Source organism: Rattus norvegicus, chromosome Y (genome assembly GCF_021556685.1).
Source record: "Rattus norvegicus strain SHRSP/BbbUtx chromosome Y, alternate assembly SHRSP_T2T, whole genome shotgun sequence".
Lineage (NCBI taxonomy): Eukaryota > Metazoa > Chordata > Mammalia > Rodentia > Muridae > Rattus > Rattus norvegicus.
Genome location: NC_141555.1, coordinates 76779970 through 76793813, shown reverse-complemented (window position 1 = coordinate 76793813; position 13844 = coordinate 76779970).

Sequence of the window (13844 nt, the reverse complement as noted above, 5' to 3'; positions counted from 1 at the left end):
ACTGATCTTACGCCCATGGCGATGCTACTTGGAGGAAAGGGCGAAAAGGGACAGTTGTCATTTTCCTGGACGGTCAACATCAAACCTGCTGCCTCTGTCTGGACAGCTACTCATATAAAATATCGCAGTAGTTACCCGCATGCCTCGCTTTATCCCGATCCCTGTTGATGCCCCGGGGACCATGACCTTATTTAGAGGAAAAAGAGATTTTGGTACTTCTGCAATTATTGCTGGCATTATTGCTACAACAGCAGTCGCTGCCTCGGTTACTGCCTCGGCATTGGCCTTGTCAAATTCAGTACAGACAACCCAAACTATCAATGATTTATCGGCCACCATCTCTGTGGCTCGGGACAGACAGGCCTCAGCCAATACTCAGATATAGGGAGGCCTTATGCTTGTCAACCAACGTATAGATCTGGTCCGAGAGCAATTAGACATTCTATGGCAACTGGCCCAGCTTGGCTGTGAGCAAAAACTCCCAGGCCTTTGTGTCACCTCCATATAATATGACAAATTTACCCGAGCTGCTAATCTAAGAGTCTTTCACAGCATCTGTTACAGAATTGGACCTCGGAGTTTGAACAGACACTTCGGCAGCTGAGAGCGACCATCATTCAAGTAAATTCTACCCTACTGGACCTGTCTTTGACGGAGGGATTGTCGTCCTGGATCACCTCAGCAGTCTCTTATTTCAAGGAATGGGTGGGAGTGGGACTTTTTGGAGTGATCCTCTGCTATGGATTAGTGTTACTCCTCTGGTTGCTTTGCAAATTGAGATCTCAAACAAGAAAGGACAAAGTAGTGATCGCCCAGGCGCTTGTAGCCCTTGAACAAGGAGCGTCAGCCGATATCTGGTTGACCATGCTCAAGCAACAGGTCGCCGGCTGGACAGCTCTTGCACTCCTAGAACCTCGGTTCATTGCACAGGATTAGAGTGTCCGGCTTGAGCAGCCCATGAGGGGTGACGAGCTTAGCATTGCACACGGAAGTTCTACCAAATATGCTCCCTGGAAGGCATGTCATATTACATGAGGGTTCCTGCCACAGTTTTCCCTCCCTCAAAAAATGGCAGTGCGACGGGTCGGGAGTGCCCTGGGTCCCAACAACAGCCTAAGGGTATCTCTCTTGTAGAGGTTCGCCAACTTTGTACGAGGATATGACCTCTGTCTTCACACTCCTATACCTGGGTGTCCTGTTTGCTTAAAAAAAAACAGAAAAGGGGGAGATGTGAGGAGCTGTCGGAGGAGCTGTCCTCACAGATGTGAGGAGCTGTCCGAGGAGCTGTCCTAACAAACTCCATTACAAGATGGCACCGGCATCTGGCAGAACGCACCTAGTAAAAAGGGCAATATGCAGGTGCTTGGTAACTTCCCTACTCAAAGGGACACGTACGTTTTGGTACGTCATCTGGCATAATTGGCAGCGACCAGTCAGAGAGTGACACGTCCTAGGCGAGGATAGTTTCCTATATAAGGGACGGTTATTCCTCACTCTCCGTCTCCGCATTGTAAGCTTATGCTCTCCCTCTCAAGACGCAATAAAGCTTTTCTGTAGTAGGATCCTGTGTGTGCCGCGTCGTTACTGCTGGCCAGACGAAGCATGGGACAATCAACCTTCCAGTGTCCCATGTAAGATTTGACGGTTTTGGATGCTTTTCCATGATTCATTCTTCAGGCCAAACAAAAGTTTCAGGAGGATGGGCCGGGAGAGGAATGACTGATGTCCAGGGAACCCTCAAATTCAGTAGGTTCATAAGAACAGGAGGGAGTCTCTTTTGCATTTTTATTTGTGAATTCTACCTTTTTATTTCTTTTTTTCGGAGCTGGGGACCGAACCCAGGTTTTTGCGCTTACTAGGCAAGCGCTCTTTCCCTGAGCCAAATCCCCAACATGGATTCTACATTCTTGACCTAGTTGAACAGAATCCATGTTAAAATTCCACCTTACTTCCTCACTGCAGGAGCCATCAATGTGTGAATATATATATATATATATATATATATATATATATATATATATATATATATATATGCCACCAAAACTAGATAATATTGATGAACCTAAGAAGTGCATTCTGCCAGGAACCAGATATAGATCTTTCCTTAGAAAAAATTCAGAAGTGAGTGCTAGTGGCAAACCAGTGAACTTAAAATGGACTTCTTGTTGGTAGATTTTGAAAAAGTATTACAAGAGGTGAAGGGGCTTTAACCACATATGAACATCAATGCAAATGAATCAGTGCTTTCTGGTACTAAACCAATATTCAAAATAGGTACATGGACAGAACTATGGCTGGGACTGCATATGTGGCAGAGTATGTCCTTCTTAAGCATCAATGGAAGGACAACCCTTTTGTTCTCCCTGGGTTAGACTCACAGGTCAATGGATCATAAATGAGGAGTAAGGGGCATAATAGAACAAGAACAAAAACATGGCTAGTGGTCTTATGGGCAGGAAATTGGGAAAGGAAATAACATTTGAATATAAATATAAAAATATCCAATTAATAATAAGGAATAAAATATGGTAAAAATAAAAAAATGAAAGAAATTAAAGAAAAGAGCACAACCAACTAATAACACCTATTGACTCAGAAATCTAAAAAATCATTGACAAGGAATGGTAGTCAGAGATATACTAGTGAAAAGATGGGGACAATGAAGTGTCTAATACGATCACTTCTCTATCCCAGATAACAGGGCCAGACAAAAACTGCACTAAATGAATGCAAATCATGGAGGAGTTTACTCTGAGCTGAAGACACAATACCTGTCTTTCCCTTCTTCCTTAGAAACTTTTTCTTCTATGTGAAAAAGAATAAGAGTCATGTGCTCTCAGGTAAACAACTATGCCCTTCCTAACTCATGGATTTTGTAAGAAATTAATGATATAAGCTCTCTGATGTCCAGGAACCATAACAAGCATGGAAATCCAGATGCTTCTGAGAGGCTCAGAACTCCTGATACCCGTATGTGGAAGGCTCAGATCAAGGCTATCTCTTCAGAGAATTCACTCAAACCCAACGCAGGACTCACCAAGCTTTCCCATAGACCATGTATTTCTTCCCTTTTTATACAAAGACAGAAGGGCAGCTTCCTTTTCCCCATCTCTGATATCATCTTCCTCTTTGTTCTCACTCCCAAATGGCTGTTTTCTCTGAATTAGGAGCCAATTAGTAAACCCTAGAGGTACTGAAGTAATATCTGAAAGGCAGTTGCAGTCAGGACAACACTCGTGACATCACAAAAGAAGCTAGGTCTCTGCAGGATACAAGAGATTTTTCAGGGAGGGCCTAATGATGATAACACTGAGAATTGCAATGGCCTACCTGCTGAACTGCTATATTTACATTGACCACATTCGAGGGTGACCTTTACAAGAGAGTCTACTGTGACACAGGAGAAACCTTTAAATACTACATCTCTCTAAATCTATAGAATTCTCTTTGTTCATTATTGGTTACATGCTCTGAATAGAGAAAGAAAGGGCCTTGGTATGGGTACAAAGGATCTAGGAACATGGAGTGGAAGAGATTCTTCTGAATAATTATTTTATTCCCAGGTCCATTCCTGTGCCGTACAATTCAATTTCCTGGTATTTCTCTGTTTCCCAAGGGCCAGTATTTTCCCTATAGACCTTTAATTGAATGTATATTTTATTACATTTTCTTATTGTACATTCATTGATAGGGGACTTTATAATATTCCTTAATATGTACTCATAAATTCAGTTTTCCTTTTCAATTTTTTTGCAATGATTTTGTCAACAAAGGTGGCACAGCTATAGAATGAATATAACAGTGTAGATACTCTGTACCTACATCAAATGATAAGCTCCCAAATCCTTATTTTATCATAAATTATGAGACATCAGTAAAGCAAAGGACAACATGTGCCATAGAATGTGGTTCTGTAGTCCCATTATATGTCAGTTCTCTAATAACTACCATGCTGTTTTCCCAGTGCCAGACTTGAGGGTTTTGGATATTTTATCATGGTTTTTCTTCAGACAAAACATGAGATTCATTTGGATGGGCAGGGAGAGTAATGGCTTCAGGTCCAGGGACACCTCAACATTACTAGTTTCATAAGAACAAGAGGGAGTCTATTTGGCATTGTCATTTGTGGATTCTAAATAATTGAGCTTGTTTGTTCCAAAGAATCAATGTCAAAATTATACCTAATCTCATTTGTAGGAGCCACCAAAATATATATGTGTATGTGTGTGTGTGTGTATATATATATAATCTATTATATTATCATATATATATATATATATACCAGCCACCAAAACTAGATAAGAGGGTTGAAGCTTTGAAGTGCATGCGGCCAGGAACAGGATATAGTTGTTTCCTGAGAGACACAGGTAGAGCACGTCCAATACAGAAGTGAAAGCCAGTGGCAAACCAGTCAACTGAGAATGGACCTTTTGTTGTTAGATTTTGAGAAAGGATTACAAGAACTGAAGGGGGTTCAACACCATGAGAACAATAATGCCAACGAAACAGAAGTTTCAGGTTAAACCAATATTCAAAGAATGTATATGGACAGACCTAGTGCTCCAACTGTTTATGTAGGAGAGGATGGCCTTGTTGGGCACCTAAGGAAGGAGAAGCCCTTTGGTTTCATTCCTAGGATTAACTCCCAGTTTATGGAAATGTCAAGGGGCAGTAAGGTTGGTTATAGAAGAATTGGATGGGGACTGCTTAGGGATCTTATGGACCGGAAACTAGAAAAGTACATAACATTTTTAATGAAAATATAGAAATATACAATTAAAGAAGCAAAAAAAATGTTAAAATGAGAGAAAATGAAAAAAGTTATAAAAAAGAGAACTGCCTACTAATCACATGTATTGACCCAGAAATATAAAGAGTCACTGTCAATGAATGGTAGTCAGAGTAATACTAATTCAAAGATTGAGACGATGAAGTCTCAACTAGAAACACTTCTCTCTCCCAGATATTAGTGTCAGACACAATGTGCAGACTGTAATTTCTTCATCCCACACATAACTGTTGCCTTTTATTTTGATGTTGAAAAATAAATCGAGGTTTGGATTCGAGAAGCATCACTGATCATAGTATTCTGCTAATGCAGTTTATCCAAGATTCTTAAGAATTCAACTGCCAACAGATCCCAGAACGTATAATTTACTTATTACTAAGCAAAATTAGCACTTTAAAGTGTATTTCACAGCTGTGTCATTTTGGTAAATAGAACTCCTAGGTACTAAGCTATAGTATTTATTTAATTTACTGTTGAAAAGTATTCTTCTTTTATGTGTGTGAGTGTTTGCTGTCATGTATATATGTGTACCTTGTGTGTACCTTGTACCTTCAGAAGCTAGGAGAAGAGAATGAGTTCCTGCCATTGGAATTGGAGATGGCTGTGAGCTGTCATGGGGTACTAGGAACTGAGCAAGTTCCTCTCAAAGATCAACAGGTTTCCTGAGTTCCTGAGCCATTCCTCCAACCCTATTTTAACTTTAACCAAGTGTATTCATCACCACTAGAAAGTTAAGAACCTACAATCAGTCCCCTTGTACTGCTTTCTTTTTCCACTCCCTAGAGACAAACATTTGTAATTATCCATCCCATTTGACTCCATAACTGTAAATGTTTTGATTATTCAGTATTAAACATTATCAATGAGCTGACAATTAGCTTTCAAATAAAAAAAATTATGCCAGCAAAAATCAGCAAAAGTTTTTGGTATGGCATCTCCACAATCTCCATTCTGAATTTTTCAGATTCATTCCTGCCCCCCAGCCCTAACCCCTCTTCTTGCCACACAGTGGCTGCTCTTCTATTTTCATGTCACATGTGGTGTTCACTCCCATGCCCTCCTGGCTTAACAGCTTATTTTATCCCTTTCGTGGTCCCCTTCCCAGTTTCATTACACGCACACTGAACCTAGGTTCCCCATTGAGAGGAGGCAGGCAGAATTTGAATGAGGACTGTAACAGGATTTCAGAATGAAGGTAAACTGGACTGCACACTGGCTTCTTCACGTTTTTCTTAAAAATTTGCAATTATATTTCAAGAAAGTATAACTTTATTTTCTATCGCATTAAATATGTAATAATAAAGAAACTGACTGACAGAATCTATTCGCCAATCTCACTGTATGGAAGTCTATAAATGAGAAGTCTATGACAGAAAACAAACTACATTGATATAGAGACACTGATCTTACACAGTCAGCACAGGAAACAAATGTGTCCCATTTTTTACCAAACAGCACAAGAGTAATAAGAAGCACACATGTGGTGAATATGAAGCAGCTTTACCTGACCCTGCTTTCTTTCTTTCTTTCTAACGGTACTAGGGACTGAAATCTCCATCCTGTGCCTGATTGTGCCTGCCTGCTGTCACCTGGCCCTGCCCTTTATTTCCCTTTATTTTAGAATTATAAAAAGTATATTCAATGAACAGTGATGTTTCCTAAATTCTCATGTCAGGATCACTGCTTCCCTGCAAGGGTTCACCCGAGGCCCCTATGCATACAGCATTCTGCTCACGCATGCTGCTCCAGTCCTCGCATGCAACTTTCTCTACCCAGCACCCCACAGTCATATACTTTTCAAAACACAAATCTGACATAATGGTGACATTTTGATATAGATCAAAACATTAACTCAGGCTTAGAGAGATGGTTCAGCAGTTAAAAACACTGACTGCTCTTCAAGAGGTCCTGAGTTCAAATCCCAGCAACCACATGGTGGCTCACAACCATCTGTAAGGGGATCTGATGCCCTCTTCTGCTGTGTCTGAAGACAGCTACAATGTACTCATATACATGAAATAAATATAAAAATCTTAAAAATTATTAACTATATATCTATGCTATCCAAAGAGAACTTTAGGCCAATAAAAATATAAAGAGCTAATGTAGTCTAACATCCTTACTTTAATAATCTTCTATGGACTTCTCTGTCTGAATGGCCTAGTTGTTGTACAGCTGGGATTGGATACAGACAGCTAGATTCCCAGTTCTTGGCTTAATGTTTTCAAGATCTAATCACCACATTTACCTTTACTAAATCATCTGTGTAAGGATCTTTTCTTTTAATTTAAAATTCAGCATCTCATAGTCCTGTAACTCTAATATACCAGTAAAATCATAAAATATTATATTATATATAAAATATATTATATACAACATATAACATATATATTTTTTCTCCCACTCTGATTGGGTTGGTACTCACTTCTAACAAATGTCCCACTGCATTTACTACACAGCAGAAAAACAAGATAAGGTGTTTTGGGGCTAGATTGGCATCTGGGATAATTGTTTTGTAATCATATTAGTTAACTAGACCTGTGTCAGTACTGCTGTATGACCTAACTGCAGATATATCTAAGATAAGTGTGAATATTCCATACATGCTTTTTGAGGGTATACAATTTATTCCCAGAGGAAAGTGTTTTCTCCTGCATTCTTATCAAAGAGACCCCAGTCCATCTTGAGATCCCAGATGAGGGCATAGCAGGAACTGATGATACAAAAGAAGACCACATGTAAGAGAACACCATGGTGTCAGAGTGACCTCATTGTGGAGAAAGAGGAGAGAAAAGCAAAAGGAAAGAAAATATTACTAGATTGAATTATAGTTCCTAAGTAAAGGTAGATTCTTCATAACACCAGAAAGAAATCAAACTGTTAAAATAAACATCCTGAAAAGAATCATTGTGAAACAATGGTTAATAAGAAATATGACTTCTTTGATGTGCCATTACAATCATTGAACTAACCATAAACAAAATTATACAAATGTTTACTAGGGGTCTGCAACATTTCAGTGTACTCTTTGGATGTCTAAACATGAAATTTAAACTTCTAATACTAGGTGACAGCTTAGGGTAAAAGATTGGGAGAAAAAAACAATGCAGAACCACAGGAAGATCCTGCACCACTTTCTCTCCAAGAGCACCTGGGGTGTTTTTTTACTTTAGAGCCTCCTTCACACACTGGATCATCAATGCTTACCCTTCAGGAGCACAGAGGACTCCAGAGAAAGAGCTGAGAACACAACAGAGGCTGTGATGAGGCACTTTCTTGCCCTTTATGTTTATGGAGCCGAGCTTCCCTCAAGCTACAGAGATACATGACATTCCCTCCCCGCTTCCCCCAACTGAGGCATCACCCATACAAAGGCTAATCTGTCTTTATGCTGGAAACTTTTGGCTTTATTCTGAGAACACAATAAAGCACATCAAATCAGAATAAAAGTAATTTGTAAACATAGTTATACAATTTGAACTTTTTGGTTTTGAGTGCCATTTGTTCTCTGAAATCCTCCTCTGGTAACTTCTTGAGTCCCCATGATGTTCTCCAGTTTCAAGATATGGCTAGATATCCAATAAACTGGTTCTGCGTTACCAGGAAAAATAATGATCACATCATCTAACCTCAAAAAGTTTTAAATTTTGGTCAGTTTCTCATACTGTCTCATGCATTCTCCACAATTTGTCCTATTAAACAAGTATTTACAGATCATTTTAAAGTTATTAATGAGTTGAGTATGGAATGATACCAGGGTAACTGATAATTTGCTGAGTAACAGACGTTTGCTACATAAGTGAAGCTGAGTTCAAATGAACTACAAAGAGCTGCAAAAACATCAAGGAGAATGGGAGTTTCCCACAGAAGGAAATGGACGCCCGCAGCATTTGTGATATTTCTAGAAAAAGAAATATACAATAGTGCGAATGCTAGGAGGATAAAGTGATGTCATTCAAGGTTGAAGACATTTTTGAAAAGGTTTAAGGTATAAAAGTGTGTTATGTTTAAAAAATTGTTGTTGGGGTTGGGGATTTAGCTCAGCGGTAGAACACTTGACTAGGAAGTGCAAGGCCCTGGGTTCGGTCTCCAGCTCCGAAAAAAAGAAAAAAAAATGTTGTTTATATAGGGTTTATAAGACATAAGACAACACACAAGATAGTTTGTAACCATTTGAAATAACATTGGAAGAGACATAGGCCTTGATTTCTGAATTCCTTCTTGGACCTTAGGATCATTATTTTAGTCAAATAAATGCTCACACATTTACTGACACCAGAATTGCACAGTCAGAAAGAACTGATACCTTGCAGGTCTAGAACAACTGGATTCAGAATGTCTTATCTCATAAGATACATAACTGTTTGCTGACACAATCATTATTAAATGGTAAGGCATATAAACTTACACCTAGGTATATGTTAAAATAATAGACACTCACAATTTATCACTTCTTCCTGGTGTAAACTGTGTTGTTCTCTACCCTTCCCAGGTTGCATACATTCTATCTGCATGACACTGTGTATTGCTGCTCCACTGCACATCTTCTTTCAACTCCACATGCAACAGTCAGTGGCAAAAACTGGGTCTGTTGGAAAAATTTATATCAAAGAAATCAAGAAACACTACAACCCAGTGTTCTCAATCTATACTCCCACACCAGAGCTGGTTTATTAAATAAATATACACCAGCATATCACTTACTTAGCGTTTTTTTAGACAGTTAGTAGGAGGTAAAGGCATGTGATCCTAATTGGATCTATCAAAAAAAGGAGAAAATAGAGGAAGATGAGGAAGAAGGAAAAAGGAGGGAGAGGAGGAAGAAAAGAAAGAACAGAACAGAAAGTCTCTGTTTGTATAGGAAACAATCTTCAGGTTTAAATCATAATCACTGTGGTTATTTGAATAGGTTTGGCCCAACAGACTGAAACCTGGGTCCAAAGAGAGTGGCACTATTAAGAGGTGTGTCCTTGGTGGAAGAGACAGGCTTTTAGGTCTAATATGTTCATTCCAGGCCCAGTGTAATATACAGTTTCCTTATGTTCCTAGTGTATCAAGGTGTAGAACTCTCAGCTCCTTCTCAGTGTCAGTCTGACTGTACTCTGTCATGCTTCACACCATGAAAATGGATTAAACTTCTGAAACTGTAAGCCAGCCCCAATTAAATGTTTTCCTTTATGAGAATTGCTGTGATGATATTGTTTCTTCACAGAAATAGAGTCCTGAAAAGTCATAAGAATTTTCATCAGAAGCATATTGGTCTAAATATTTATATTAGAACACTGAATTTGAATTCTATGTGTCTAACACATAATTTGTTATCTAGGTATGTTTGAATTTTTTCAGAGGTCAGCTAAGTAGTAGGTATTACCAGCTTCATGGGTCATTAAAACCCGCTCACAAATTATCTACCAAGGTTTGCAAAAATAAAGCAATTTCAGGAATGGAATGAAATCCAGTCTTCAATATTTAAAAAATAAGATGAATATAGAGATTAAAAGACAAGATATTTGATGATAAATTAGAAACCTTTAAAATGAAATGTGTATGTTAAGTCATGTAATCCACACATTTTATTTCATTTCTCATAATGGAAATATAATAATAATAATAATAATAATAATAATAATAATAATAATAATAAATTAACCAGCTTACTAGTAAGTGAGGACTTGCACAGAATGACAGGCATATATTCAGTAAGTCACACGCTGGTGTTAGTCTAGTGAGCATAAGTAGTATCAAGTCTTATTACTGAAAGCGGATGCTCTTTATTAGTTACTGAAGAAATAAATATAAATTGTTGTCAGAAGAAAGTAAATTAATACTGAAACAAAACACAGTATACTAATCTTCCTGTATTTCTATAATTTTGCCTTGTCTTTATAATACAATTTTTAAGATGGTGTTAGCAGCTTCCTGTTTCTAAGCCCATTTATTCTATGACACTTGTAGGAGAAACACATGTAGATGTACTGGCTTTTAAATATCTTCACAGACTATTCCAGAGTAGGTAATATTTACCTCAGATTCCAATGATGCACCCATGCTACATTTTGGTCTCCTTTTTTATCTTCCCTATTTCCCTAATAAAGAATATTCCTCCTTTAAGTCCTCCTCCTTCTTTGGTATTGAGAGGATGTCCTGGAAGGATGCGACCACCACTTTAGTCAAGCAATTACACCTTATTCTTCCTTGGGTTACCCTGCTAGTCCACTTCAGTAATGGTAAGAATCACAGTAAATCAAATCATTGCTATTCTACCAGAGGAGTCTCTCTGTTACACATATGCCAAATTTGAAGCATAATATATGGAACTAATTTATAGAACTGACATCTATTGAGTTTAAAATAAATATAAATTTCATAAGAGCTGCGGAGCCATAGCCATGATAGGAATGAAAGTGAAATAAGAAGGGAGAGAAGTGAAAGGTAGGAAACCAGAGCACCAAATAGCAATCCATCTCTTTTTGAGGGGTGCTTAAAGGGTCTGCATGTGAAGGGTGTCTAGTCTCTCAAAAGTCACCCACTCTGATAATAAACACTTTTCAACCCAAATTTAGATGAAAAGTAAAATGGGGCAGACATTGTTTTCAAAGTCCAAGCTTTGGAGTAAGCTGAATTATGCATAAGGTTTTCACCTAAAAAAAAAATTGGATTTTGTCCTATAGTCCCCCAGATCAAACTACTGATTTTTGAGATTACTACTGTTCTCTGAGAAATAGACAGAAAATCTGCAACATATAATAATGTAAATCTGTATGACCTCAGAGGAAATTATAGCCTGTATTCTGACTAGTTATATGCTGCTTGACATTCTCATAATGACAGGCAGCAATAGTGGGCACAGCTCCAGCGGTCATGAGATCATGACTTCCAGCAGCTGGTTCTCCCCAGTGCAAAAGCTATGATTTGTGGTCGTCTAAGTGCATGAAATCCATTTGGACTGACCATATTCTCAATGCCCATTAGTTACAGGACACAACTTTCTCATCTGTCAGAAGTATGGGTGTTCTGTCACTGGTCATCAGTAAGTTTATGTGCACATATGATTGCACATGGTACTCCTTAGGTTATGACAATTTTCATCTTGAAGTATGAAAAGCAGCCATTCTCAGTTTCATTCACAGTTAAAGATAATACAATCCTAGAGACAGGAGGTAAAAAAAAATAAATGGTTTAGATTTGAGTTGGAATCCAGACTCTGTCTCTTCCCAAACTTATGTTTACAGGAGACTTGTACACTTACGTAATTGGAAATAGAATGGGGCTAACCAGTACTAAGAATAAAAGAGGAAAAGGGAAATAGCAATTCTATTTACACACTTTTGTACCTCACAGAATGCTTCCCTGATCCCCTTTGACATTTAAAGTGAAAAGGAATTCTTGGAGTATGGAGTACCATTAAAATATGTCTACGATAATTCCGGGAAATTATGTTAAACCATACATAGAGGCTAAGGGAGCAGTACTGTGGTAGAGCAATGCTCTGCCTGTGTGAGATCTGGACTTGACCTTCACATCAATAAAAACACAGCTGGTGGGGATGTGGATAATGGGAACATTCCTCCATTGCTGTTGGTAGTGCCATTTGGAGGTTTCTCAGAAAAATGGGAATAGTTCTAACTCAAGACATAGCTATACCACTCCTGAGCATATAAACAAAAGATTCTCCACCATCCCACAAACACTTGCTCAATTTTATTCATGATAGTCAGAAGCTAAAAGAACCTAGATGACCCTCAGCTGAGGCATGGATACAGAAGATGTGGTACATCTACAGAATGGAATACTATTCAATTATTGAAAAAAAAAGACATCATGAATTTTGCTGGCAAATGGGCGGAGAGTATCATCCTAATTGATGTATCCCAATCCCAAAACGACATGCCAGGTATGTATTCACAAATAAATGATATTAGCCATAAAATACAGGATACTCATGGTACATTCCACAAACCCAAAGAAGTTAAACAAGAAGGAAGGCACAATGGAGAATGCTTGGAACTCACATAGAGGGGGAATAAAAATGTCATTAGAGTCAGATGGAGGGAGGGAACTGGGTGGAAGAGGGGATAAGAAGGGAAATTGGGGGAAATTCAGGAACAGGTGTGGGGAGGAGAAGGAGGGATGGCCAAAAGGACAGGAGAATGAGTGGAAAACTGCAATTGACAGGGGTAGGCATGGGCAACTCTAAGATGAGAAAGACCTGGGATAAGGGAGGTCCCCAAGATCAATGGAAACATCCTTAGCTGTTACTCACAGCATTGGGGATATGGTACCCAAAGAGGCCACCTCCTGTAGCCAAGGCAGGAACCTCAGTGGAACAACAGAGACACCATCCCATCCAAGAAACTTGACCCAAAATCTTTCCTGTCTTCAAGAAATGCAGGGACAGGGGATGGATCAAAGACTTATAGAATGGCCAACCAATAACTGGCCCAACTAGAGATGCATCCCATGGGCAAACACTAATCCCTAACACCATTCATGATGCTCTCTTATGCTTACAGACAGGAATCTAGCATGGCTGTCGCCAGAGAGGCTCCAATGAGCAGCTGACTCAGACATATGTAGGTACCCACAGACAAACAGCAGGCAGAACTTGAGGACTCTTATGTAAGAATTAGAAGGAAGGATTTGGTGACCAAGAGGGGACTGGCACACCATAAAAAGACCAACAGAAACAATTAACTTGGAACTTTGAAGCTCCCACAGACTGAACCACCAATGAAAGAACATACACAGGTTAGACCTTGGCCTCCCTGCACAAATGCAGCCTGGATTTCATATCAGGCCTGAATAACTTGGGGTGGGTGTTCCCAAAAGCTGTAGACTGCATGTGGGATATTTTCTAACAGGGCTCCCATGTCTGGTTTCAGGGGCAGTGGATATGCCTAGCCTTTTAGACACTTGACGTGTAAGGGTAGGGGGAAATCCAGGAGGAACCCTAATTGTCAGAGGAAAAGAGATGGGGGAATTCAGAGAAGGAATGTGGGAGGGGTGATGAGGAGGTGGCAGTGGGCAGGATGTAAAGTGTATTAAGTTAAAAAAA